Source organism: Sorex fumeus, unplaced genomic scaffold (assembly GCF_029834395.1).
Source record: "Sorex fumeus unplaced genomic scaffold, SorFum_2.1 ptg000043l, whole genome shotgun sequence".
NCBI lineage: Eukaryota > Metazoa > Chordata > Mammalia > Eulipotyphla > Soricidae > Sorex > Sorex fumeus.
In genome coordinates, this window is record NW_026606100.1 from 13,466,394 (window position 1) to 13,491,896 (window position 25,503).

The 25,503-nt window shown below is 35.1% G+C and overlaps 1 protein-coding gene across 1 annotated transcript in view; it reads right to left on the bottom strand.

The window, feature by feature from the left end:
- Window positions 1-19,917, bottom strand: part of PCDH15 (protocadherin related 15) — a 743,595-nt gene extending 723,678 nt beyond the window's left edge. Inside the window, exon 1 of the mRNA XM_056120664.1 lies at window positions 19,834-19,917. The gene's annotated coding sequence lies outside the window, so the exon portion shown is untranslated. The remainder of the gene's footprint in view (window positions 1-19,833) is intronic.
- Between the last annotated feature and the right edge of the window lie 5,586 nt (window positions 19,918-25,503).

Below are 25,503 nucleotides of genomic sequence, written 5' to 3' on the forward strand. Positions count from 1 at the left end.
TATCCCTAGGAAGATGAATTAGACAAAGTTATCAAATATATGAAATGACTTATGTGTGGAATCTAAAGAAAGCCAAACTCCTGCAAAATAGAGTAGAATGATTGTTACTAAGGTTTTTAGAGTAAGGGAACACAAAGGTGTTTTAAGGTACAAATTGTGATGTGGGGAGAATTGAAGTTTCAAAACACATGCTTACAGACCTGATGTTTATTGATACTGCATGGATTCCAGAGCACCTGCAGGAGTGTCCCTACTGACACCCATCATTGGGTGTATTCACTGTTAAAAATAAATCTAGGATGGGAAGGGAGAGCTAGTGCAGTGTTTAGGCACTTCTTTTGCAACTGGTTCATCCCTAGCAAAACATATGACCCATTCTAGGAGTGATCCATGAGTGTAGAGCCGGGAGTAAGCACTTACAAGCAAGGTATGGCAACAAAGCCAGACAAACAAATTAACAAACACCCTGGGAGATAGTAGAGGTCAGGCACGTGCTATGAAATCAACTCAGGTTTAATCTCTGATATCAGATGATTCTCCAGCATCATTAAGTGCAGTGTCACTGAGTGAGGCTCTGTCAGCATCAAGCCCCACCTGTGTGACCATATGATACCCGGCACTATAGGACCTGGCAGTGCCACATCATCAGTCCCTTGCTTTGAACTGCTGACATGACTGTCAATGGAATCATTGGTGAGGAGGCCGGTGGGCTTCCTTAGCACTGCTTGGGAGGTCCAAATAAATAAACACACGTACAAACTTGCATCCAATAAATAAGTCCTACAGTTCAGCACAGCAGTAGGGCGTTCGCCTTACAAGCGGCCAACATGGTCGACCCGAGTTCGATTCCTCCGCCCCTCTCAGAGAGCCCGGCAAGCTACCGAGGGTATTCGGTATGCCAGACACAGTAACAACAAAGTCTCCAACGGAGACGTTACTGGGCCTGCTCGAGCAAATCAACGATCAACGGGAGGGCCTTTACCTTTTTTACCTTTTACAGTTCTAATGATCAGTACAGTGTCAACAGGCAACAATAATATAAAATCAAGCTTGTTAAAAGACTAGAATTTAATTATTCTTACAAAAATAGAAATTCAAGTACGGACTATGATAAATATCAAGACTGACTATGAGGATGTCAGTACTACTCTAAAAACGCAGCACATTTACCACAGCAAGCATTGTACATATTAAAACTTCCAATGTTGTAAATCATTATAAATTATAAATTATAATATTATGAGTTAGAATATGAGTTAGAAAATATGAGTTAGAAAAGCAATACTTCTTGAAATAATAGCCAAGAGTGACTTATCTGGATTAGAGAGAGTTTCTAGAATCAAGGAGTTCTCTCTTTTAAGCAGACACAGTGAAGTGAGTAGGGACCTTATAGAATCTTCAAGTTGTTTCATTTTTGCCCTCCATAAAATCTAATTATACTTTTTCTTTGTAATTTCAAAATTCTCTTTTACTGTTATTGCTCAGTTCAGTATGAACTTCAAAAGAGTTTAATCTCTATTTAAAAATAATATCTAAAAATAGTCTCTATTTTGTGTAATTATTTATAGAATAAATTAAAAGCATAAACATATTTAAATATTGATAATTTATGGTTCCAACTGAAAAATAACGGGAAATTTATAGCATAATGGAAATGAAGGACCCTTGAGTTTTTTGGAGCATGTCAGCTAATACCATGAGATTATAGTTCTGTGTAAATGTATAGATTTTGGACCACTCTGTCTTTGTGCTCAGGGATCACACATGGTAAACACAGGAGACCAGAACCAGGGGACCACATGGGGTGCTGGGGATTTAACATGGGTTGGCCTTGTGCAAGGTAATCAGCATACCCTCTGTATTATCACTCTGGCCACAGATATACTTTTTACTGCACTCTATGCTGCTGAAAATATGGAGTTAGTCTAGAACAGTATAGTTGGGGGGAGGGGAAGAGGGGAATAAAGATAGAGAGGAAAGAGGAAAAAAGGGAGGGAAGGAAGGAAGGAAGGAAGGAAGGAAGGAAGGAAGGAAGGAAGGAAGGAAGAAGAAGAAGAAGAAGAAGAAGAAGGAAGGGAGGGAGGGAAGGAGGGAGGAAAAAGAAAAGAGAGAGAGAAAGAAAAGAAAAGTGATGTGTAAAAATTTAAGTATGTGCATCATTCATGGATAGAATCTAGAGAAATTTGGCCAAGGCATTCTGAGACAAGGAATCACTTAATTGCCAATGGCAATTAAGACAAGGAAGGAATCACTTAATTGCCAATGGCAAAAGTAAGATTCCATTCAGATTCTGTTGTCTACTGAACATTGATTTTATATATATATGTAATGTGTGTATATATATAGATAGATAGATAGATGTGTATGTGAATATGTGTGTTTCTAACTTATCTATAGAAACTATAGAAGAAAATTCAGGGGAATGGAAAGTAGAGCAGTGATTACTAGTGGGGAAAGTGGATAGAAGATATGAAAAGATATTGGTGAAAGAATTATAGGATTTTAAAGTTTTATATATAATGTATAGTGTGCTGCACTGTAGCACTGTCCTCCCATTGTTCATCGATTTGCTTGAGCGGGCACTAGTAACATCTCCATTTTGAGACTTGTTGTTACTGTGTTTGGCATATTGAATACATCACAGGTAGCTTGCCAGGCTTTGCTGTGTGAGTGGGATACTCTCGGTAGCTTGCTCGGCTCTCTGAGAGGGGTGGAGGAATGGAACCCGGGTCAACCGGCTACAAGTTGAATGCCCTACCGCTGTGCTATCGCTCCAACCCCAACATTGTATTATATATGTGAAAATTTCTAAGAATATATATTTTAAGTATTCTTGACGTAACCTAGAAAAACTGGTAATTATGTGATGAGATAAAGTATTAGCTAACTATGATTATGATAATGTTCTAATATATAAATGCATCAAATCAATATATCATTTATTCTAAAAATGCATAGTATTACATATATGTTATATAATAAGGTATTTGAAGAAAATTAGAAAAAATTATTTGAATTAATTTTAACTGAGATCCTTCAATTTTTGGAGACATTTAGTGTTTCATTAATCACAGCATCTCTGAAAGACACAGATTGTCAGTGAAGATCAAAGGCAGAACAGATAACTAAAATGCTTCAGCAATACAGAAATCTCTTTAGAATAAAAGCATTGCCATATTGTTTCAAATATAGAAATATATGAGAAAAACTTGACATGTATTACCTATGGTAAAGAAAAATGACAGCACCAATATTGAAAGTAAATAAAAATATTTTATTTGTGCTCTTCTAGATAAGCTTTCTTTAAAATAAACACAATCAATAGTTTACAACATTAAATCTTTGGGATCTGGGCACCATGAGAAAAGTTAAACATAGTTTCCATGACATGCTGATCACTCACAGAAATGAACACATCCATGCAGATCATTGCCAACTATAAAACGATATACCACATTGCTCTGAATATAGTGTACACTTTAAATATTTTAATAACTTTGAGATTGTATACTTACTATAAAAATATTTACAGAAAGTGATCTTGTTTCTAATTATATTAAGTTAGTGTTTTGTTTTACAACCAATACAATTATTAAAATAAATTAACTATAGAACAATTACAGTAGCATTTCCCAATATGTTTTATAATGAGCCCATTTTAACAAATATTAAAGACAAAACTAATCATTTTTATAAAAGAAATTTATTTGAATCATTATTTATCATAGTTCTCAAACTTTATATTTTTACCAGATTTAATGAGGGTAGCTTACTAAAAATCCTTACCATCTGTTTCCTCTAAACACTTCCTTTCTTCTGAAAATAAGATTGTGCTTTGAAATAACGCCAATATGAATAAATGTTTCAAACACCAAGATTTCTACTTTCAATTACCTCAACAGCTGGTATTGTGTGTTTACATTTAGACAGAGAAAACCATACAGACACATACTGTGCAACTTCAAATCATTTAGATTTGTCACAGTACAAGGAAAACACATTTACAAATAATTCAAGTAAGTTTGACTATTTCAGAGAAAGGATTTTTTTAAATACATAAAATAAAAGGGAGTCTGTAATCAGTGAGATTGTGAAATGAATCAATAAACCATAATCAACTAACCATTTTTACGATACCTATTCAAGAATCATAATGATACAATCAATGAAAAGGTCATTTTTAATATAAAAAACAAATGTGTGGTCTGGTAGTATGGTTTATGGAAAATTACAGACGAATAGCCATATGTACATGAGTTTCAATTCTGCTTAGCAGTTTATCCTCATTTTATTTTACTTTCTTAACATTAGGCTGGGCTGGAGCAATAGCACAGTGGGTAGGGCATTTGCCTTGCATGTGGCCAACCAGGCCGACCCGGGTTTGATTTCTCCGCCCCTGTTGGCGAGCTCAGCAAGCTACTAAGAGTATCTCGCCTGCACGGCAAAGCCTGGCAAGCTGCCAGTGACATATTTAATATGCCAAACACAGTAACAACAAGTCTCACAATGGAGACGTTACTGGGCCCGCTCAAGCAATTCAATGAGTAACGGGAGGACAGTGCTATAGACAGAGCTAATATTAGGCTAGTAATGCCATGTATACTTTGTAAAATATTTAGAAATGTAAGCTCCAAATTGATGCCGTTTTCCTGTCATTAAGTAAAATGAATAGTTTGATTAATATGTGGCAAACAATATAAAATTTAAAAGCACTAAGCATCACTCCTCTTCTATTTAAAATTACTTGCAAAAACGCCAATCAAATTTTGCTTCAAAGCAATTTGACCTCTTTTACTTGGTCACTATTTTCCTACTGAAATCTCAAATTTGAAAACTCAGAAAACCTGTAAGACTATCAGTCTAACTACGCCATTCCCAAAATGAGAGAGAACATCACCATCTGATCATAATATGTTGGTTGATCTTGAAAGATGCAGTCAACTTTCCTGGCAAAATATTCAGTTTTCTCTTTGGGATAAGAAGACTCTTCTATAAGTGTGTGTATTTGAGTGTGTGTGTTTGTATTAGTGTATTGACTTCACACTTATACATCAAAGGGCTTATCTTTCAGACTCATACTGAATAATCCTTTAGGACACGCTCTCGGGAGTTCTAGAATTAAACTAGTTTCAAATTTATAAATTGAAACTTACATCCTAGGCTATACAAATAAAGCAAAAATAATATAAACATAAAAATATAATAAGGTATAAATAATGAAGCAACAATATTCACCTTAGCTGTATCTAGTTAACCAGATCATGTAATACTATCTACAGAGAGTAAGATCCTTGTCTTGTCTGCAACAAGAATTAGTCTCCAGGACTGCATATAGTCACCATAGCACACCAAAGAGTGACCCTTGAACACAGAAGAGGAAGCAAGCCCTGAGTACTGCCAGGTGTTGTCGCAAAACAAAACAAACAGGTTTAACACTATCACCTATTTTTAACTATGATATTTGCAAGCAAGCAATACATGCATAAGCATGAATATATTTCAATAGAATAAAGTGGCATTTTCCTGAAAGTTACTGTAAATTTCCCAAATGTGAAGTACATTGTTTCCATTTAGCTAGTTTAGCCCCTTTATTTACTAATCACTATGTTTCTGAATTTAACAGGCTCGCTGCAGTGTCATATAGAGATTTTAAGACCAAACTAATAATACTGGTTATGTGATCAATCTATTACATTCGTTAAAATAAATAATGGTTAGTATCTGAAAGGAAATTGAGATTTCATTACCAAGAGAAGAAAATAGGTTGATTTAAAAATAATAACTACTCATGTGTGGTAGATATGGATAAGCATATAAACATACACTAGAACATTCTGTTGATATTTAATTTCCATATATTTTATACTATATTGATATTATAGTACTAGTTATTGAACTGATTTTGTTTTATATAACTAGAAGCTGAATATATGTGAATAAATTCAATTTTATATTATATATAATATTCTGAATAAGGCAAAAATGTCTTATTTATTCCCTTTGGAATATAACTACTTTCTAAACACCTGTCCCCTCAGAAAAATAACTGTTGAGGCACTGGAGAGATAGTACAGCAGACAGGGCATTTGTCTTGCACATGTCAATTATGAGTTCAATCCTGGCAACCTATGTGATATCTGAAACCCCCAGGACTGATCCCTGAGTGCAGGGCCAAGAATAAGCCTGAGCACGACTGGATGAGACTAAAAATTAAAGAAATGTTTTTTAAAAAAATTTAAAGGAGCACTAATTCCCCTAATATATTCAAACCTCGAGAAAAATTTACAATACCTAGCATCAGGCCCATTTATCTACATAATTAATTATAAAGAATCCTATTCAAAGATTTTCTTTGTGAAGTTCAAGTAAAATAAGAAAACTGGGTACATCTGTCTCCAGAGGAATCTTACATCCTGGCGTTGGGGCTAAAAATTACCTCTATGCATCTCCTTTGGGAATAATTATATTAGGAAAGAAAATCAATTTTCAAATTCTACTCCCATTTATATTTCTTCATTGTGAGCCTAGTGAGAAGAACTATAATGATAATTTACCCTTAATTCCTAATATACTACTAAGTAGCCACAGATGCTATAATAGCTCTCTTTTAGAGAAGTACCACAAATTCTACACCGTAAGGTCATTAGGGTCTTTCTATTCATAGAAAGGTTTTTGGTACATGCTAAACACCTGATTCCAAGGTGTAAAGCAACATTTATATGTCTTACTTGCATGTTCCATTACTGAAAAAGATATTGTGTAAAATATCTGAAGAAAAGTTCTAATAGTTTTTGTAAAAAATGTTTGAAGTAAATGGCATGATAGTAAAAACTGCTCAGATTATTCATTTCTTCACCATTTCCTGTGTCCTTCTATCAATTTAACTTGAAATTTTGCAATATCCTCTCATATTGGGTCTGAGTTCATTATTGTAATATGCCATAACTGATGAAAAGCCTGCAACACATTAGAGTACTTGAGCTTACCTTAATCATCTGTCCCCTTTCATCGATAAAGTAACTACCTCTACATATACTAGAAAATTAGAAACATGTGATGCACAATCAAGCAGACTCAAGATTTTCAGCTGAGATTAGCCAAAAATACTCAACACACAATTGAAACTCAGATAAAAGTGGAGCTAGTCAACACATTGTCAAGTATCTCAGACACCGAGAATTAATTTAGTATTTTTATGTCACTAAGGTTATGTGGTCAAGTGTTACACAAAATTATTTTAGCAATATATGTATAATATATGTATCCAATAATTTCTATATCATTTTTAAATACCTTTTTTTGCTTTTTTGGGGGGGCATATTGGCTGTGCTAAGGGTTAATTCCTAGCTTTGTTCTTAGGGATAACACTAGGCAGTGTTCAGGAGATCAGATGTGCTGTGGGAGATTGAACCCAGACTGGTCACATGCCTAGTAAGAAAAGTGCCTTACTCACTCTATTATCTGGATCTTAAACATATTTAATAAACATGAATGAATCGTCGATTTGATGAATGAATCACTAAAACCAGAAAAATACATTTCTAAAATTAATAAGCATTGACTATAAATCCCAAACTTATATTAAACTCTAATTGAAATAAATATGCACATTAGTATATATATATTTATATACAAAGATACTTTCCTTTAAAATTTTTCCATTTTAATTTTTCTTGAATTAATGAAAATGTAGTCAAATTGTTTTCTGAATATCTAGTTATCCATATTTTCATTGAAAAATATATTAAATGGCCATTTTTATAGCATTCTTTTATATCTTTATTTACGTTAATGCAAAATGATTATTTCTTGGGTTATTGTAAGTGAAAATCTCATTGGCACCTCAGTCATCATTCTGTGCTTTAAAAATGAAGGAAGTAAAACTGGCAAGTAAATGAGATGTTACTTTTATGATCTCAACAGTTTATCAATACTAGGATTTTTTTTTGAAATAATCTCATTACTTAGAGACCTCAGAATTAAATCTTTTGACATATCTTTTGAATAAATCACATGTGACAAATATAATCACCAAGAACTTGATTATGGCATTGTATCACTATATGCCACCAATTAAAGCAAGAACTTCTAGAAACAAAAAAGTATACCACAGGTGTCTTTCAAAAGACAACATGAAAACACAGACAAATTAGTAATAATTTATACCAGTCATTGCTCCTAGAAATACAGATGTCAGGTATACATAAATATAAGAAAAATATAAGAATGGCACACAATTTCTAATGAGAAAGGTGCTTTCTATTCTAGAAAGTTAGATATTGGAATTTATGAGGATACAACAAAACTATAAACCATTACCTAAATTTAATTAAAATATGCAATTATAATTTGTGCTATGTAAGTTTTGGGCTACTTTTTCTGAAGCATAAATGTATTACTGAGATAATACTTATGATTTGGATTTCTTTTGTTTAGGGGCCACACCTGCCTTGTAATGCTCAAGGCTTATTGCAGGTGCTGTGTTTAGGGTCCAGTTTGCACACTCCTTGGACCTTCTTGGTTGCTGAGGATTGAACCTGCTTCAGTCTCAACTGTATGAAAGGCAGGCAAACCTTAACCATTGTGTTATCACTCTGGACCCAAAGATAATAATTCTTGATGCAAATTGAATAAAATTAAACATGGAATGGCATGTTTAATAAGATTAAACATGAAACATTAAACATGATAGTATTTTACCTTTGTAACAATGACTTAGTTTTTTTTCACTTTGCAATTAACCTCAGAAATTACTTCCAAAGTCAACTGTTTATAGATACGTATACTATTAAGTGACATCATTGGAGTCACTTTTATGAGTTTTTCTTATCTAAACAAGAACAAAAAGTCTCAGCCTTTAAACTATTTGCTTTCCCTTTTACAAATTAATAACATTCTATTAATTGTTTAGATATTTAAAAACTATAAAGTAAATAAATTGATGACAAATACATGTCAAAGGATCTCTAAATGATACACCAATTCAGAGCAAGGATAATAGTGCAGTAACAGTATCTAACTGGATTTGATGTCAAACACCACATCACCTGGAAGCACCACATGGCCTGGAAGCCTGCCTCCACTGCTGGGGAAGAAGGCAGTTGGGACAGTGAAGGGACCGAACACGATGGCCTCTCCGTATCTATATTGCAAACAACAATGCCCAAAAGGAGAGAGGAGAGAGAGAGAGAGAGAGAGAGAGAGAGAGAGAGAGAGAGAGAGAGAGAAGTGCCTGTCAGAGACGCAGGCTGGAAGGCTGGAAGCAGAGGGAAATGGGGTGATGGAAGGAAAACTTAGGGAAATTGGTGGTAGAAACTATATACTGGTAGAGGGATTGGTGTTGGAAGACCATATGACTAAAACCTGATTATGAGCAGCTTTTAACTATATATCTCATTGTTATTCCATTAAAAGTAAATATATAAATAAATAAATAAGGCCATTCAATAAGTTTAGAGTTCTAAAAAACAGATGGTACTTAGTAAATAAAATGAGCATAAATGAGACATCATCTAAAGTATGATATAGAAGACATAAACTGGTACACATCATCATAGCTTGTCATGCCAGTGGAATAAGAATTTGCAGGGGAAGAAACATTGGGAAACAGGGGTGGATAAGAAATTAGGATCTTTGTTTATGAATAATAAATTTATAGTATACATAACATCCCCAGATAGAAGCAGTTGACTACATAGCTATGTGTTCCAGAAAAAATGCAACATATTCTTAATATATATTTTTATCTGTCACTGTTACTTGCATATTGAAATCAGTTGATATTTTAAGAGTATATGGTATAAGTCAGATATGCATAAAAAGAAAAGAAAAAACATATCTGAGTACATTAATATGTAAGACATACATGGAGGCAGAACAGATGAAAGTGAATCTGAAATGCATCTTGAGAAACTGCTTTAAAAACAGTTACACTAAACCAAGAAAAGTTTTGCCAGAAAGAGAAGAGAGAGGATGTCAGGACAAAAGATCAGGGTCAGTGACTCTGTTGGTACGCTGCAAGTCTAAAACATAAATACTAGCAACACTGTTAATCATGTCTCCTCAATAAAAAACTGACTAGTCAGCAATTACTAAATAATGCATTTGGTCAAGAATAATGAAAGGTTTCAAACCTTCCATTGATTTCAACAGGGTGGAGGTCACTTGTAATAGTGGGATAGGCGTCTCAGGTAAGCAGTGGAACACAGCCTGTAATGGAAGCAGTGACATTGCTTTAATAATTCACAAAGGGGTCATTGAATTTGAAGTTGAATTTATGAGAGGAATTATTTATAGAAGTAAATACTCACGCAAATGACTCATGTCATTTAAAAATACCTCTTAGGAGAAATAATAGCTTTCTCCAGATCTAAAAATAAATGAAGCTTCGTGGGATAATAGACAATACTGACTGACTCAGGAAATGTGGCTAACTTTGATCTACAGAATGAACTAAACAAGTAGGTATCGTCAGACAGTAGTAGTATCTTCAAACACAACAAAACTGATTTGGCAAATACACCATTTAAATATTTATAAGGATCTCTTAGGTGTGACCAAAACATACTTTAAGACACATTTTTTTATCTGAACCCTGCAGTCTTTATGAAAGTCTTGTTTCTATTTTGTTCCTTACATTTCTAGCCTGTAACTTGCAGGGAAGCTGTAGGAGAGAGAATTTCCTGATGAGCTGCACAATGGATTATTTCTTCTTTCTGCTTTATTCAAGAACATGTATTTTCAACGTTTAATTACACTAAAGCAAAAAGTAGAAATAAGCATGGTGGTAAACCAGATACATTTTGTGTTTTAAGCTATAAAGTTAAGAGGAATTAGTATCAGCATACATTTCCTTCGAGAAATTAGCATGCACTTAGTAGGTACTAAACAAAAGTTTTCTAAGTAAGCAATGACTATAATTATGATGTTGCTGAAAATAAATGAGTTTTTATCATCAGAAAAAAATGTTTAATAAAAACTTAACATTTAGATTTGCATTGAAGATTAAATGTAGCTTTTTATAAAATAAACATATTCCAAAAATAAATGTCATAACTTAATATTGAAATGAGATTGTGTGATATTAAGATGTAATGAAAATTAATCAACCATTTTTTGTTTTCTCTTATACACTCAGCTTATTATAGAAATTAAGAGATATGTTAAACCATAAGAACAAATAAATGGCAAGAAATGTGTGATTTCAAATATTTATGATAGTTTGAAAATAAAATATCAGAATGTAATTAGCTGATTAGAGAAAATTACAATGCAGATGGTAAAGCGGGGAGATGTGGTGGTTTTCACCATCCAACTGAATGCAAAATATGCAATAAAATGGAAGAACAAGGCAATGAAGTAAAGTAGAAGATAGTGGTATAAGATTTTAAACAGGGATACTAATTAAATTCCCAAAATCTATTTTAATTTTTGAGAAATCTTCCTTTAAATCTTCTTTTACACACATGTTTACCGAAGACATTTTTTGAGACCATCAATAGAAATGATCTCTTTGTTCAACAGATAACATAGAACCTACTGAAAGACTAACCTTGTTCACACACACAAGACTGTCAAAGAGACCTGTTTGTGATTTTTTTAAAGAAAAACATAAAAGCAAATATGCCTATATTTTGTCTGGATACGAAGCAAAATTGAATACTTTTGCATACACTGGAATGAAAACACTCATACTCTTGACTGTAGACAGAGCAAAGTGAGAGGTATTACATGAACCAGGTTGATTACAGTTTTGATTACAAATTTTCTAGGTAACAAAATTTCAGTGAACATTTTGAAGCCATATGTTGAAGAACAAACTACTAACTCCCAACATTCTGTCAACATGAAAACTATCTGAAGTTACACTTGAATAAAATATAAATGTTGAGCAATTATGCATGAAGATATGTTTGTTTTATTTCCTGTATATCCTAAATAATAAATTACTTAATGTACATAAAGAGTCACAAATAATCAATTACTCTCTGAGGAAAACTTGGAAATTTGAAAAAAGTATGAAGAAGAAAGTAAATATTATAGAGGGAATCAGATAAAATGTCTTAAACTTATAGAGATAACTGCTATTTTCACAAAGAACAGGGAATAAACTGAGAAGCATGCATGTGAAAGAAGAGATAAGATGTACGTGATAGTGAAAAATGCTAAAGAGGTACAAAGCTAGTAGCAAAAAGAGTGACCACAATATTTCTAGGTCAATTATAACTTAGTCAAGAATATATTACATAAACTGTCTGAGGTGATTACTACTGACCTCCATTTGTTGAGACTAATTCTTGTCTTCATGGAACCATCTGCAGCCTTCAATATATGAACTCTCTTTTTTGGTTTTTGATAATTACGGAATAGCTTTACTTTATTTAAATTTATACAGAGTTCCTCGGGGGTATTTCTCCTGGAAGGGAGCATACAATGAGGCTCCCATGCCACCATGCCACCATGCTACTGGACTCTGCGCCAGGCTGTTTTCACTTGGGGTGCCCCAGAGTGGGACGGGTGAGAGCCCTTCCTGCCCCAAAAGACCCAGCTCAGGCAGCCAACACCCACTACCCAACTGCTGCCACACTCCAGGACACTTTCTGGACCACGTGGCGCTTTGCAGCCACGCGACACATCATAAGACAGTTTCTAGGCATTTTCCATAATTTCTGCATCACATTTGACAGGGTTCGGACAGTAGGCAACAACAAAAAATAAAATATATATATGATTATATATATATATATATTTATTTATTTATCAGAGAACCCTGCTAGCTACTGAGAGTATCCCACCCGCATGGGCAGAGCCTGGCAAGCTCCCAATCCTGTGTTCTATATGCCAAAAACAGTAATGACAACAGTCTCATTCCCCTGACCCTGAAAGAGCCTCCAGTCATTGGTAAAAGATGAGTAAGAGGCGGAGGCTGCTAAAATCTGAGGGGTGGGAGTAATAGACACGTTACTGGTGCCCACTCAAGTAAATCGACGAACAACAGGATGACAGTGATACAGTGATACTGAGTTCCTATATCTCCCCTGATCAATACACAATTAGAGTAATCTAATTTGTATATATTATATTTAATCCAAACATAACGTACTCAAAGAACAAAATCTTCATATGCCTTTCTAAAAATCTCAGGGTTTTTCAATGTTAGTATGAAAATCTAAAATTATTGAAATCATCTCAGGTCTTTTTTTTCCATATCTCATACTCAAATATTTAAATATATTCTATATATATTCTATATACATATTCTATATTTAAATATATCCAGAATAAATTATCCTCTGCACTACCACAATCTTAATCTGAGCCACCATTTTATCCTGCTTTGATATAGTCTTACTTTGATTCCTTGAAATTATAGCAAATAAAATGCTATTTCTGAAGATTATTAAAGTTAGTCGATTCTGAGCTTTGATTATGAATAACAAAGAAATAATCTCCATAATGCATTTTTTTATAACTCCAGTACACCTTTAGTGATTTTTCCCAGTAACCCTTATAAATATACCTAAATTTTTTCCTATCACTTTTGGCAAAGTATTAGCACAACAGTGTAACAACAGCTGGTGTTCTAAATCAGAACATTGCATTTCATCCTCCAAGTGTCATATAGAAAGTAAGGTTGTTTAACATGTTGTAAGCTCATCTTGGAGGAAGAGACCCCTATAGAGATATTCATAACTTGTTATACAATCCATCATAATCTTGCACAGGTTAAATAGATGACCTATGTCAAAATACCACAAGTAGTTTCTGGATCATAGCAGGTGCTCAATATTCACACTTTGCACTACTTATTAAACATATTCAATACTATATCAAAACAAAAACATAGAACAAACTCACATTAAACTCTTGCATATATATTTGGACTTTTTACCACCAAATACGTGAGAGAGATAGTGAGGCAGGGAAACTCATACTTTTCAAATAATTAAAGTTATGTAAAAGAAATGGTAAAATTAAAAGTTGAGCTACTTCAATTATTTTCTGACATGATGATTGTTTTTCACATGTATCCCCTCATATATAACTAGGAATAAAGTCATTGCATTTAGGATATATATTTTCACTCATAAATGATAAATGTTTTTATTGTCCCTTTTCACTTATTTTATTGTAATTTTGTAATGTAAAAGTTAACTTCATTTTACAAAATCCTCCAATTTCTCCATTTTACTCTTTTGTGTAGTTTATACTTGTTTCTGTCCCATCATGACTCTGTACTACAAATATTCACTTTCTTTAAATTGTTCCTACCTCTATTCTTAAAACAACAACGGTACTAAGAAAATTAAGCAAAAAAAATTTTGTTTAAATTAATAAATATACTGAAAGTCTCCAATGCAATAAACACATGTTCATGGCAGCAAATGTTAGTTTAAGTTGTCCTTAGAAAAATAGGATGGGCATCAGGGAGACTTGTGCTACAGCAATTTTTCAAATCAATACCACCATTTTTATGCCCAGCAGGCAGGAGGAAACTATTTCTATGCAATATTTTGTATTAGTACACAAAAGATTTCAGCTTTGCCTTATTCTGCTGAAACTAATATTCAGAGCAAATATCCTTTAACTGAGTAAATATTTATTGATTACTTAATAAATTCTGAGTAGCGAACTTGTTAATGGCACTTATAAAATAGACTGTGCAAAGCCCCAAAAGATATATGCTCTTTTATTTAATTCCTAGAGCAAAAGCATGAGGTTAAAAATAAATCTTAGCTTTACATGAAGAAACTGAGGCTTAGATATCCTATACACTATGTTCCACACAGAACACTGTGTTCCTCGAGATGTTGGCTCTAGGGTCCAGGGAGACAGATAGCTCAGAGGAAGATAGTATCCATGCTTTACATGCAAGCCTGGGTACAATCCCTGGTATTTGCAGGGTCCCTGAGCAGCACCAGTAGCAATCTCTGAGTACTGAGCTGTGTTGGGTTTGGCGGAAACCCCAACCATCTCAAAAGTTTTTATTCCAAAGCTCCTAGTACCGCATCTAGAATATAGACTTCATTCGGGAATGAGAAACATTTTTACGGTTCTTCCTTTGGATTCCTACCTAAATGGTAATGCTGATTCTGATAAATATCCGTCTCCATTTACTGAGAAAAGTTTTGTCTGCAGGTCTGTGCTTGGGTGTTTTACATATGGAGCTTACATCTTTGTGCATGCTTTAGACATAAAACCCAAGGCTGAGTGAAGAGAGCAAACTCTCCTCTCCTTCCTGCCTGGAAGACTAGGCTTCATATCTTTCTCTCTCTCTCATACTCTGGTTCTTTCTCCTCTTAATCTCTCCATAGTCCTTGTCTTGCTCCTTTTTCACTTCCTTTCTAACTTCACTTATCTCTCTTGGGTCTTCTGCTTTATTCTTCACGTGACTGTTCCACATCTCCCGTCATTGTTTTATCTCTGTATCTCTGTGTGACTTCTCTGTATCTCTCTTTCTCAGTGACTTAAATTTCTAAAGAAAAAGCAATTTCTCATCCAGTTCTAATGAACCTTCTCTAGATTCCAGTGGTGTGCTGCAAAGTCAAAAAAAAATCAGCACCCTAAATGATAAAGCAAAAAGGAAAGTCACTGTCCTTGGATAAACAATTTGCATTTCCATAAGGATTCAGTGATGCAGAATCAGAAAAGGCTCATTCTGACACCTCTGTGAAACAACAGGGAGAGCATTCATGAGCTTGGCTCCCTTTTGAATGATGCACTTCATCTCACACACCGCCGTCCTTCCCATTCAGGAAACAGGGCTTAATGTGGTCTGAAACCCGCCCTTTCACTGGGCATTAGGATGAATGACTTTTCAAAGTAATAGGAGCTACACATCTGCTAGGGCCTGAGAATGCTTACACTGGAAAAGCCATAAAGAAAGTCACACCTACTGTCAATAACTTATCCATCAAAGAATATAGTGCATAACGTCGACTTTTTCCATTTACCTGCATGAAAAGGAAAATGTTTTTGTTTGTTTTTTGAAATGATACCTGCTTTCACTTTTTACATTTGTAAAGTTGATGGTGGTTGTCTGTATTTAAGGTTGAGCAGCACCCTTGTACCACTTAGGGGATAAAAGGGAATTTGTCGCTAGAGTCCTCAAAATATTTAATCAGTAGAATGAAAATGTTTTTGGTATTATTATTCTCGGTACACACATGATCATCTTGAAAGTATGCAGAATTCTTTTTCATGATTTTGACTGATCCTTATAGAAACTCTGATATGCTGAAGTTATTTAGATGTGGGCACTAAGACAAAATGTTTAGGCAATATGCTGAGGTGTATTGGAGATGTAATTGTTATTTTAGTGCCAGCACTAAAGATCTTAATGTGCCTTATGTGAATCAAAAATTGTGTGTCTACTTTGCTCACTAGTGAATGTAGTATATGATACTATAGGTCAAATTGATTTTCATAATCCTCAAACTCTAGGCTTTACTGTAACATTCATAGGAAAGGATTTTACCTCAAGGTCATAATATTGAATGATTCAAAAAACCTCTTTACTTTGCCCGTTTAGATATCCAATGAACTAATGAATGTATTTGGAATTTCTGTGTATATTTTCTGGTCAATCTATGTGGCACCAATATTCAATTTAAATGAAAGTTACTATCAATTCAGTTTCTAATTCTTCGAACCTTTGTAAGTTGCACAGGTACTCTACAAAGAACATAGTTTTGCGTTAAGTTACACGCAACAGTTTTTTCATCTCACTCAAAATTGACTTTTGAATACTACTTAATTCTCAATGTTCCTTCCATTATTTCCTCTATTTACCCTTTGTTAGTTGAGTATGAAAGCAATGTATGAAGATCTGTATATCATTCGTATTTTAAAAATACATTTATTGTACTACAAAGTGGAAAAAATTAAAAGTCACATTATTAAAAATTATATCATTTCAAAACAAAATTTTAGTTGTAAATATTAAGACAATTTGGAATCCTGCATAAAGCAACACTTTTATGAGATATTGTGTTTATATTATCATTTTTCATACTATGATAAAATGGTTCAAGATCATTTGAAATGCCAATAGTAATAACAAAAAGGTTTTTTGAAAGTTGGTAATAAAAAAATATGACTGTGATCAAAATCTACTCCTTGTATTGAGTCCACCCCAAAATTAAACTTTTAAATGATAAGTCATGCTGACTACATTTAAAAGCAATATAGTCTTGGTGAAATTCTTATTTTTTCCAATATTAATTTATTTAAAGTTGAATAAATTTTGGATTGAATAAAATTTAAAACTTCACATTTAAAAAAATAGAAAAAGAAATAAAACACTAAAATCAAACAAGAACAGCCCCCATGTTTCTCCCCAATGTTAAGACTACAATACAATCTAAGTATATACAAGCGTCTTCAGTACTAGAAATAAAGTTGAGGTAATAGATGATATTGGACACAATTTATATTATTTCATATAAAACAAAAATTTCTACTATTTTAAATTATTCTTCCATATGTAAAAACTAACTACTCTTAAGACAATCACATTTAGCTTTTAGGGCTTTTGCATTTATTTTACTATTACTGTTAGTATATAGGTGTATTACTTACTCAGGAAGTAAGAGCCCCGTGATCAAATAATTATAAAAAAAGAATCATTAATTAGTCAACACTCATTTGTTTGACACATATCTTGTGATCTAAGAAAAACAGATATCCTTTGATAAGTAAAATAATAATTTCCTTTTTCATTTATCGTGAAAATCTCATATAAAAATACTTGGAACTTTTTACACAAAGTTTCAATTTATATTCCATTAAATTTGAAAGAAATTAAAAATACACAAAATTTAATATGAAAGGATTTAAAACAGTTTACTATAGAAATTTGACTTGAAATCAGTTTTTTTTCAGATCATTGTTTCCATCACCTTTATAGTTTTGATACTCACTAAATTTAATAAATATTGTAATAGATTAGAATTTTTTAATTGCTTAGAAATAAAAGGCTTTATTTAAATCTTTTTATCAATTGTGTATGGAAAACTTTTCCCAAAAATATGTCACATAATCCCCTCAAAGCAAGCTAGTAAATCCTCTGAGTAGTTTTGAGCCTTTAATGGTTAAGTTTAGGGTCATTTTTCTGGCAAAGTGGTGAAGATTCACAACCCTCTTCAGCATATCATTGCAACAGCTGAAAGATGAGCTTGGCCCCATGGGGGTGCAGTTGCAAGCACACTCAATTTCATGTTTATATCATAGAAAAGGTAAAGGTAAAGGCCCTCCCGTTGATGGTCGATTTGCTCGAGCGGGCCCAGTAACGTCTCCATTGGAGACTTTGTTGTTACTGTGTCTGGCATATCGAATACGCTCGGTAGCTTGCCGGGCTCCGAGAGGGGCGGAGGAATCGAACTCGGGTCGGCCATGTTGGCCGCTTGTAAGGCGAACGCGATAGCACAGCGGGTAGGGCGTTCGCCTTACAAGCGGCCAACATGGCCGACCCGAGTTCGATTCCTCCGCCCCTCTCGGAGAGCCCGGCAAGCTACCGAGCGTATTCGATATGCCAGACACAGTAACAACAAAGTCTCCAATGGAGACGTTACTGGGCCCGCTCGAGCAAATCGACGATCAACGGGAGGGCCTTTTATCATAGAAAAACAGGTCTACAGTGAGAGAAGGTCAAGTTGCTGAAATTCGAAGATTCACTTGTACAGATAAATTCACTGATTCTCTTTACCACAACTAAAGAAGGCGGAAGAAACCACTCTACAAAGTAGTCTTCAGAGCAAAAGGCCCACATAAGAATATACAAGACTATCAAAACTTTCTGTGAAAAACTAATGGAAATCATGTTATATCTAAAACATGCCTTGTGCAAATTGTTTCTTTGATGTTAAGAAAGTCAATTCCTCTACCTCTTAAGTATTTGGTTACAGCATTTCACAATTAGCTTTATTTGTGAAAGCAAATGAGTATCGACTTGGAGTTAATCTTACATGAGGCCATTGCATTCTGTTTAGCAATGGCTCTTTATTTACACACTAAAACTCCATCAAATTGATAACCCTCTACACATACGATAAACATTTTTGTACCAGGTGATTAAACCTAAAACTTGTTACTCAGCAATCGTTCTCCTTATAGCTACCAGAGATGTTTTCAGAGTTAGAGAACTTACCAGAATGTGAGAAAACTGTTCGCTCTAACTAGTATCAACTTTGTATTATATAATAACGTTCACCTGGATTTACATTTTAAAGAGATAATGCTGTAAAATATATATGTATAAAAAAACTACATCCTTATACATTAAGCCATTCATAGGGAAAATACCAGAACACTTAATATTATTACAAAACACAAACTGGTATATACTATTCATCACAATCCATAGTTAGCCACTTTAATTTACATGCTGTTACCTCCAGCATCTACCTCCTAAAAACCAGAATAAAGTTCATGCATATTTTTACACCAAAAACTAACAAAGCATATTAATATTGCCTTATCTGTATTTTGTTAGAGAGGGAAAGAATACCAAAGTGAAGTTTATCATTTTAATGGCAAACCACACAGTCACAATCAAAGCATGTGTCTTTACAAATACTGAATACCTCAACAAAATTATAATACCTCATATCACTGGTCAGAAAGCATAACAAAACAGAGTTACTTCTTCTAAGAGATAATGACTTCTACATCATTACTATTCTATTCTTTGAAAGGAAAAAAAAAACTTGACAGAAAATGATACCATGACAGAGACCCATTGTACTGAAAGGAAGTTGTCCTAACTTTCTTTGAATTAATTGCTGTCTTAAATTTGAAAGATAAAGAAAAGGAATGAAGAAAAAAAGAACTTACTTGCTGATTTAAAGTTTCATCTTTAGACCGTGTAAGATTATGCAGCAAGTTTTCTTGCCAAGGCTGCCTTCTGCACATTCCTTTCAAAATAACCAGTGCTCAGAATCTAGATCCAAGAAGATTCGTTCACACATTGCACTTCCTGTTTCTGTGAGGCATTAATATCCAGTCTCGTATTGTCCAAAACAAATTTGCTAGAACCGTAAAAAAGAATACCCTCAACATATTAACCCAGAAGGCATATTATCTTTCTCTCCGTTCTGAGGTATGCCAACTGCTTTAGTTATCACGAGCGACTTACTCTAAGCTGCTAGCAGGAATCTGTCTGCCCTCTATCTGTCGCTATTAGCTCAGCACGTTGATTCACTGGCACTGAAGCAACAGCAATTAGCTGTCCTGCTTTTCACAGCACATTCAGGAGAGAGCTGAGTGCGCTAAACCACACAGTGACTGGTGAGCTCTTTGCACCAATTAGTAGCAGGTGCTATAGCCCCAAAGACAAATGGAGGCCCCGCTGATCATTGGTGTTGGCTGCTTTATTGTACTGTGTCCTGTCAGCCTGTCTGGTTATTTTCTAGTGTCTTTTGTAGGGCTGTTTTCATTGTTTACCTCATCAGCACTAAAAATTTTAGCAGTGTATACTGAATGACTCTACCGACATGTCAAAATCATCTGTTAAAAGTCCTTAATGATTCCCTCTCTGACTCTCTATGTCTTTCTGTCACTCTCTCTGTCTCTCTCTCTCACACACACAAGCACACACACGGTCCTTCTATAGCAAGCCCTCCATATAATTGTGATGTGAGGAATTATTACACATTCTATAGAAGCTGAAATAGAGTTTGTTTATATACACATATATGATTCATTTAAAGATCCTGTGGAGAAACATACTACAAAAAAGTTAATTTCTTAAATAAATATTGTGAAATATGAGATTTAACAACAATGTTTTGAAAATGAAAATGTGAAGTGGTGAAAAATAAGAATCTAGTTTGTAAATCAGGAATAGTTTTCTAAAGGAATCTACAATGAACATGATTTATTTAAGCACCTATTAAATTTTGTTCAACTGAATCTTTAAGAAAGAAGTTTCTACAAACAAGTGCAGTATGCACAATAAGATATTGTTGGAGTGAATAACCTTTTATCGGTGAAAGTGATACAAAGAGAGGCCATTGCAATAGTCCAGTGGGCAGGATGCCTGCCTTGCATGTGGCTCGCCAGCCTTGGTTCCCTGGCATTCATTCCACATGGCCCCCTGAGCCCCACCAGAGTTGATCCCTGTGCACAGAGCCACAGAAATCGATCCTGGGCACCTTCGTGGATACTCTCCAAAAATTACACAGTGAAAAATATTTATACAAAATTCTCAGAGTACATGCATTTCTTCATACAGAACTACAGTACTATAAGGTAGGTTATTAAATGTCATAGTATGTTAGCCCTATTAAAGGAAAAACACAAAACCCTCTAGAGTGTTTGTAAAATTATTCCTATTTTGGGTAGGGGAGTTGTGTGATGTGCAATATAAAAGTTACTTAATTTTTATATTCATGTGTTTCAAAGAGGAAAAAGTATCAAAGAATCTGGAAGCAATCTAAGGTAAGCTAAATTTGTCATAAATGCCAGAGGTAAATCTATGTAGCCTAATTACTGATAAATTATAGATAAAGCTGTAGGGTCCTTGCACCAAACCGAGATGTGGGGTTGCTTTACTATGTGGAAGCCCAATTCTTAATTGTCTGAGAAGTGTCTGCACTGTAAAAAACTAAAACCATAACAAAACATACAAACAAAAAATAAAAACTAAGAATTGAGCTCCATATGATACAGCCATCCCACTTCCTGGAATTTACCCAAAGGGCTCAAAAACTCTATCTTGAAAAGACACATGTCCCCCTCTCCTGATTGCAGCACTACTCCCAATAGTGAAAATTGAAAAGAATCAGAGTGTTCAAGAAAAGATGACTGCATAAAGAAATTATTGTATATATGTATGTATGTATATATATAAATATATATATATATATATATATATATATATACACACAATGTAATGTTACTCAGCTATAAAAAGATAGACTCGCGCAATTGCCTACCACATTGATGGAACTAGAGGATATAATGCTGAATGCAATCAGTTACCAAAAGAGGAACAGATATGTAGTAATAACTCTCATATGTTGATTATAAAGAAACATAAGTAGGGAGCTACAAGTGGCCAAAAACAACAGAACTGGAGAGATGGTCTACAGAACTGAGCTAACCTACCTGGGGATAGGGGGGCGGGGGTCCGAATGATGGACAGAAGAGGGCACAATGATGGTGATGTCACGCTGGTATGATGTAGGCAGAAAAGTACCGCTAGCAATATTGTAAATAACAGTACATCCATTAAAATGGGGAAACAAAGAAAGAAAGGCAAAGGGTATCGGGCTTCAGGAAGATAGGAGGAGAATTTCACAATGAAATGAACGAAAGTTCTGTAACACGATTTTTGTACTGCTATTAAATAGTTTTATCTGATATAAAGATCATTTAGAGAGATAAGCTTAAAGGTAAAGGTAAAGGCCCTCCCGTTGATCGTCGATTTGCTCGAGTGGGCCCAGTAACGTCTCCATTGGAGACTTTTGTTGTTACTGTGTCTGGCATATCGAATACTCTTGGTAGCTTGCCGGGCTCTCCGAGAAGGGCGGAGGAATCGAACTCGGGTCGGCCATGTTGGCCGCTTGTTTTTTGATCAACCACTCAACCTCTATTCAAAGAACTCCAAATGTCAAATTCCATGTAATGGGAGCCTCTTCTGGAAATCTTAGGTGAGTCTACCTGAACAAATTAGTGAAGTTTCATTGAACAAGTGAAGTAATATTAAGAATAGTAAGAATCATTAAAGTCATATTTATTGATAACATAGTTAATCTAATCTCTGGCTACATTCAATTATGTTTGTTGAAAAAGACAGAAATTTTTTATTATTTTTGCTTTTTCTGCTTTTTTATATTTAATAATGTACTTATTTTTTGTATTGTAGACAAAAAGCCTCAACTGTTGATATGATGCTATAGTTTACATTGATTAAATAACCAATAATAAAATGTATAAGTTTCAAAACAATTTTTATGTGAAAATTGTTGTATTTCACCACAGGGTTGTTAAATCCTGTCTGAGATTTACTAAGCTATTGTTGCTAGTTGGACCATCTGTGTTATTGTTTATTAAGTTTAATCAGCTTTTGTGATACTTTCCCAAGTAATTTGGCATGCTACTACTGGTATTTCAGGATTGAGGAATTTGAAGAATCTATAGTCTGTGTCAATCAGTTGGCATGTCGGCGGCTGTGATAGGTGTAGCTACCAGGGTTTCAGCAAGTATGGACCTTGTGGGCAGTGTGCCCACCCCCACTCAGAGAAGACCTCAGAGTTCTCCTCCTGAACACTGGGGTGACTGAAATTTTTTGCATTTTGGTGTCTCTGCAGAGAGTATTTGTGAAGCTTTAGCTTGTCTTCAAGTATTAAGAGAAATTAGATTATCATGAAATGAATTTATGGGTGATAATTGCTGATTTTCTTTCTTCTAAATCGTATTTTAAAGAAATGACAAATTTTAGAGAACCAAGTTAAAAGCATCATAAACAAAATTTTATAAAAAGTCAATGAAAAAATCTATGACCATACAAAATAGAGAATAAAAAATGTGTGAAAATTAAGAAAAGGGGATGCACATAGAAAAAAAACACTAGAATATTAGTTACCTGTTATTCTTAAGAGAATGTAAATAAACTGAAAAATATTTGTTTCAAGTATATATTTACAGTCAAGTGTGACTTAGGACAGACATAAGATTACAAAGATAATAATACAGATATGTAACTACTTCAAATGGGAGTGTTCCAATAAAGTAAGATAAGTGGCAATATTTGTTACCACACGCGTCAAGGAGGCCAAAAGCTGCAAAGAGTTAAGATTAAGAACTTGATTTAATTTCTGGCTCTGCTTCTTATAGCTAGCTAGAGACCTGAGCCAGTAATCTGGTTTAATTTAGTCACAGTCTGTCTTCTTTCTTGTAGTTAGTAAGTAAAAGGTCACAAAGAATTGAAAAAACTATTTTATTATGATACTGAATGACTTCCCATTATATTAACATGGATTTTCTCATGCTTCTTTGAATGTGTCCATAAAGTCAAAGACCTGTCAGTTTCATAGATAAGTGTGTTAGAGATAGTACGCAACTGCCTGAAATTTAATGTTTTTAAGATTTTATGACTTTGAATTAATTCCTTTGCCTGTCTGAGAGTCTGAGTTTTAAACTATACTTAAATAGTACTAGGGGCTGTAGGACTGTACAGTGTGCAAGGCCTTTGTTTGCACATAGTAAACCCAGCATCATATGTTCCCCAAAGCTCAGGAGTGAGCCTTGAGCCAGGAGTGAGCCCTGAGCACTGCTAGGTGTGGCTGCTCCCCTCCCAACAAAATAAACATAAAAGTTCATTCATTCATTCATTCATCATCCTGTTATTCGTCGATTGCCTCGAGCAGGCCCCAGTAATGTCTCTTTCATCCTAGCCCTGAGATTATATTCAAGGCTCTTTAGGAGAATGAGACCCATCGTTATTACTGGTATTTGGCATATTTGGTATGCCACGGGGAGTTTGCCAGACTCTGCCCTGTGGGCAGGCTACATTCGATAGCCTGCAAGTTTGTCCAAAGTAGGAATGAGATAATAAGATGTCATAAAAAGATGTCCTGATAAGATGTCGCGGTCGCACGGTTCCGGGAGCTGGATTTTATAGTCTCTGAGTCTTGGCCGTTGATGGGATTACACAGCGCCAGGGGGCCAGGTGGTGGGTGTGACCCCTGCCTACTGGAATTTGGAGGATCTGGGTGGAGGATGCTCGACTCCAATCTGAGTAGGCTTGGAGATCTCGGTCCCGGAACCCGCGTGGCTTTGTCCCTCTGCCAGTACCTTCATGTGTGTGGAGAGTGGTCTCAGCATGGTGGTGGCTGGTCCTGGAAGTCTTCGGCTGCTGGAGCCCTGGTCGGGGCGGGGAGGAAAGCTCAACCCGCTCCCCTCCAAGGGGCCCCGGTGAGGAACAGCCAGGAGTGAGGGCAGGAGACTGGCAGAGGGAGAAAGCCACGCGGGTTCCGGGGCCGAGATCTCCAGGCCTACTCGGATTAGTGCCGAGCATCCTCCACCCAGATCCTCCAAATTCCAGTAGGCGGGGGTCACACCCACCACCTGGCCCCCTGGCGCCGTGTAATCCCATCAACGGCCAAGACTCAGAGACTATAAAATCCAGCTCCCGGACGAGACCAGTGCAGTCTCCTGCCCCCGCGCCTGGCTGTTCCTCGCCGGGGCCCCTTGGAAGGGAGCGAGTTGAGCTTTCCTCCCCGCCTCGACCAGGGCTCCGGCAGCCGAAGACCTCCACCAGCCACCACCATGCTGAGACCACTCTCCACATACATGAAGGTACTGGTAAACATAAAAGTATCAATTGGGATTTATCCCAGGGATACAAGGATGGTTCAATATATGCAAATCAAATAACATAATACACAACACGAACAAAAGAAAATACTGAAAGCATATGATCATATTCTCAATGCAGAGGAGACTTTTGAAAACACAAAGACCCATTCATGATAAAAACCCTCAATAAGATGATGGTAT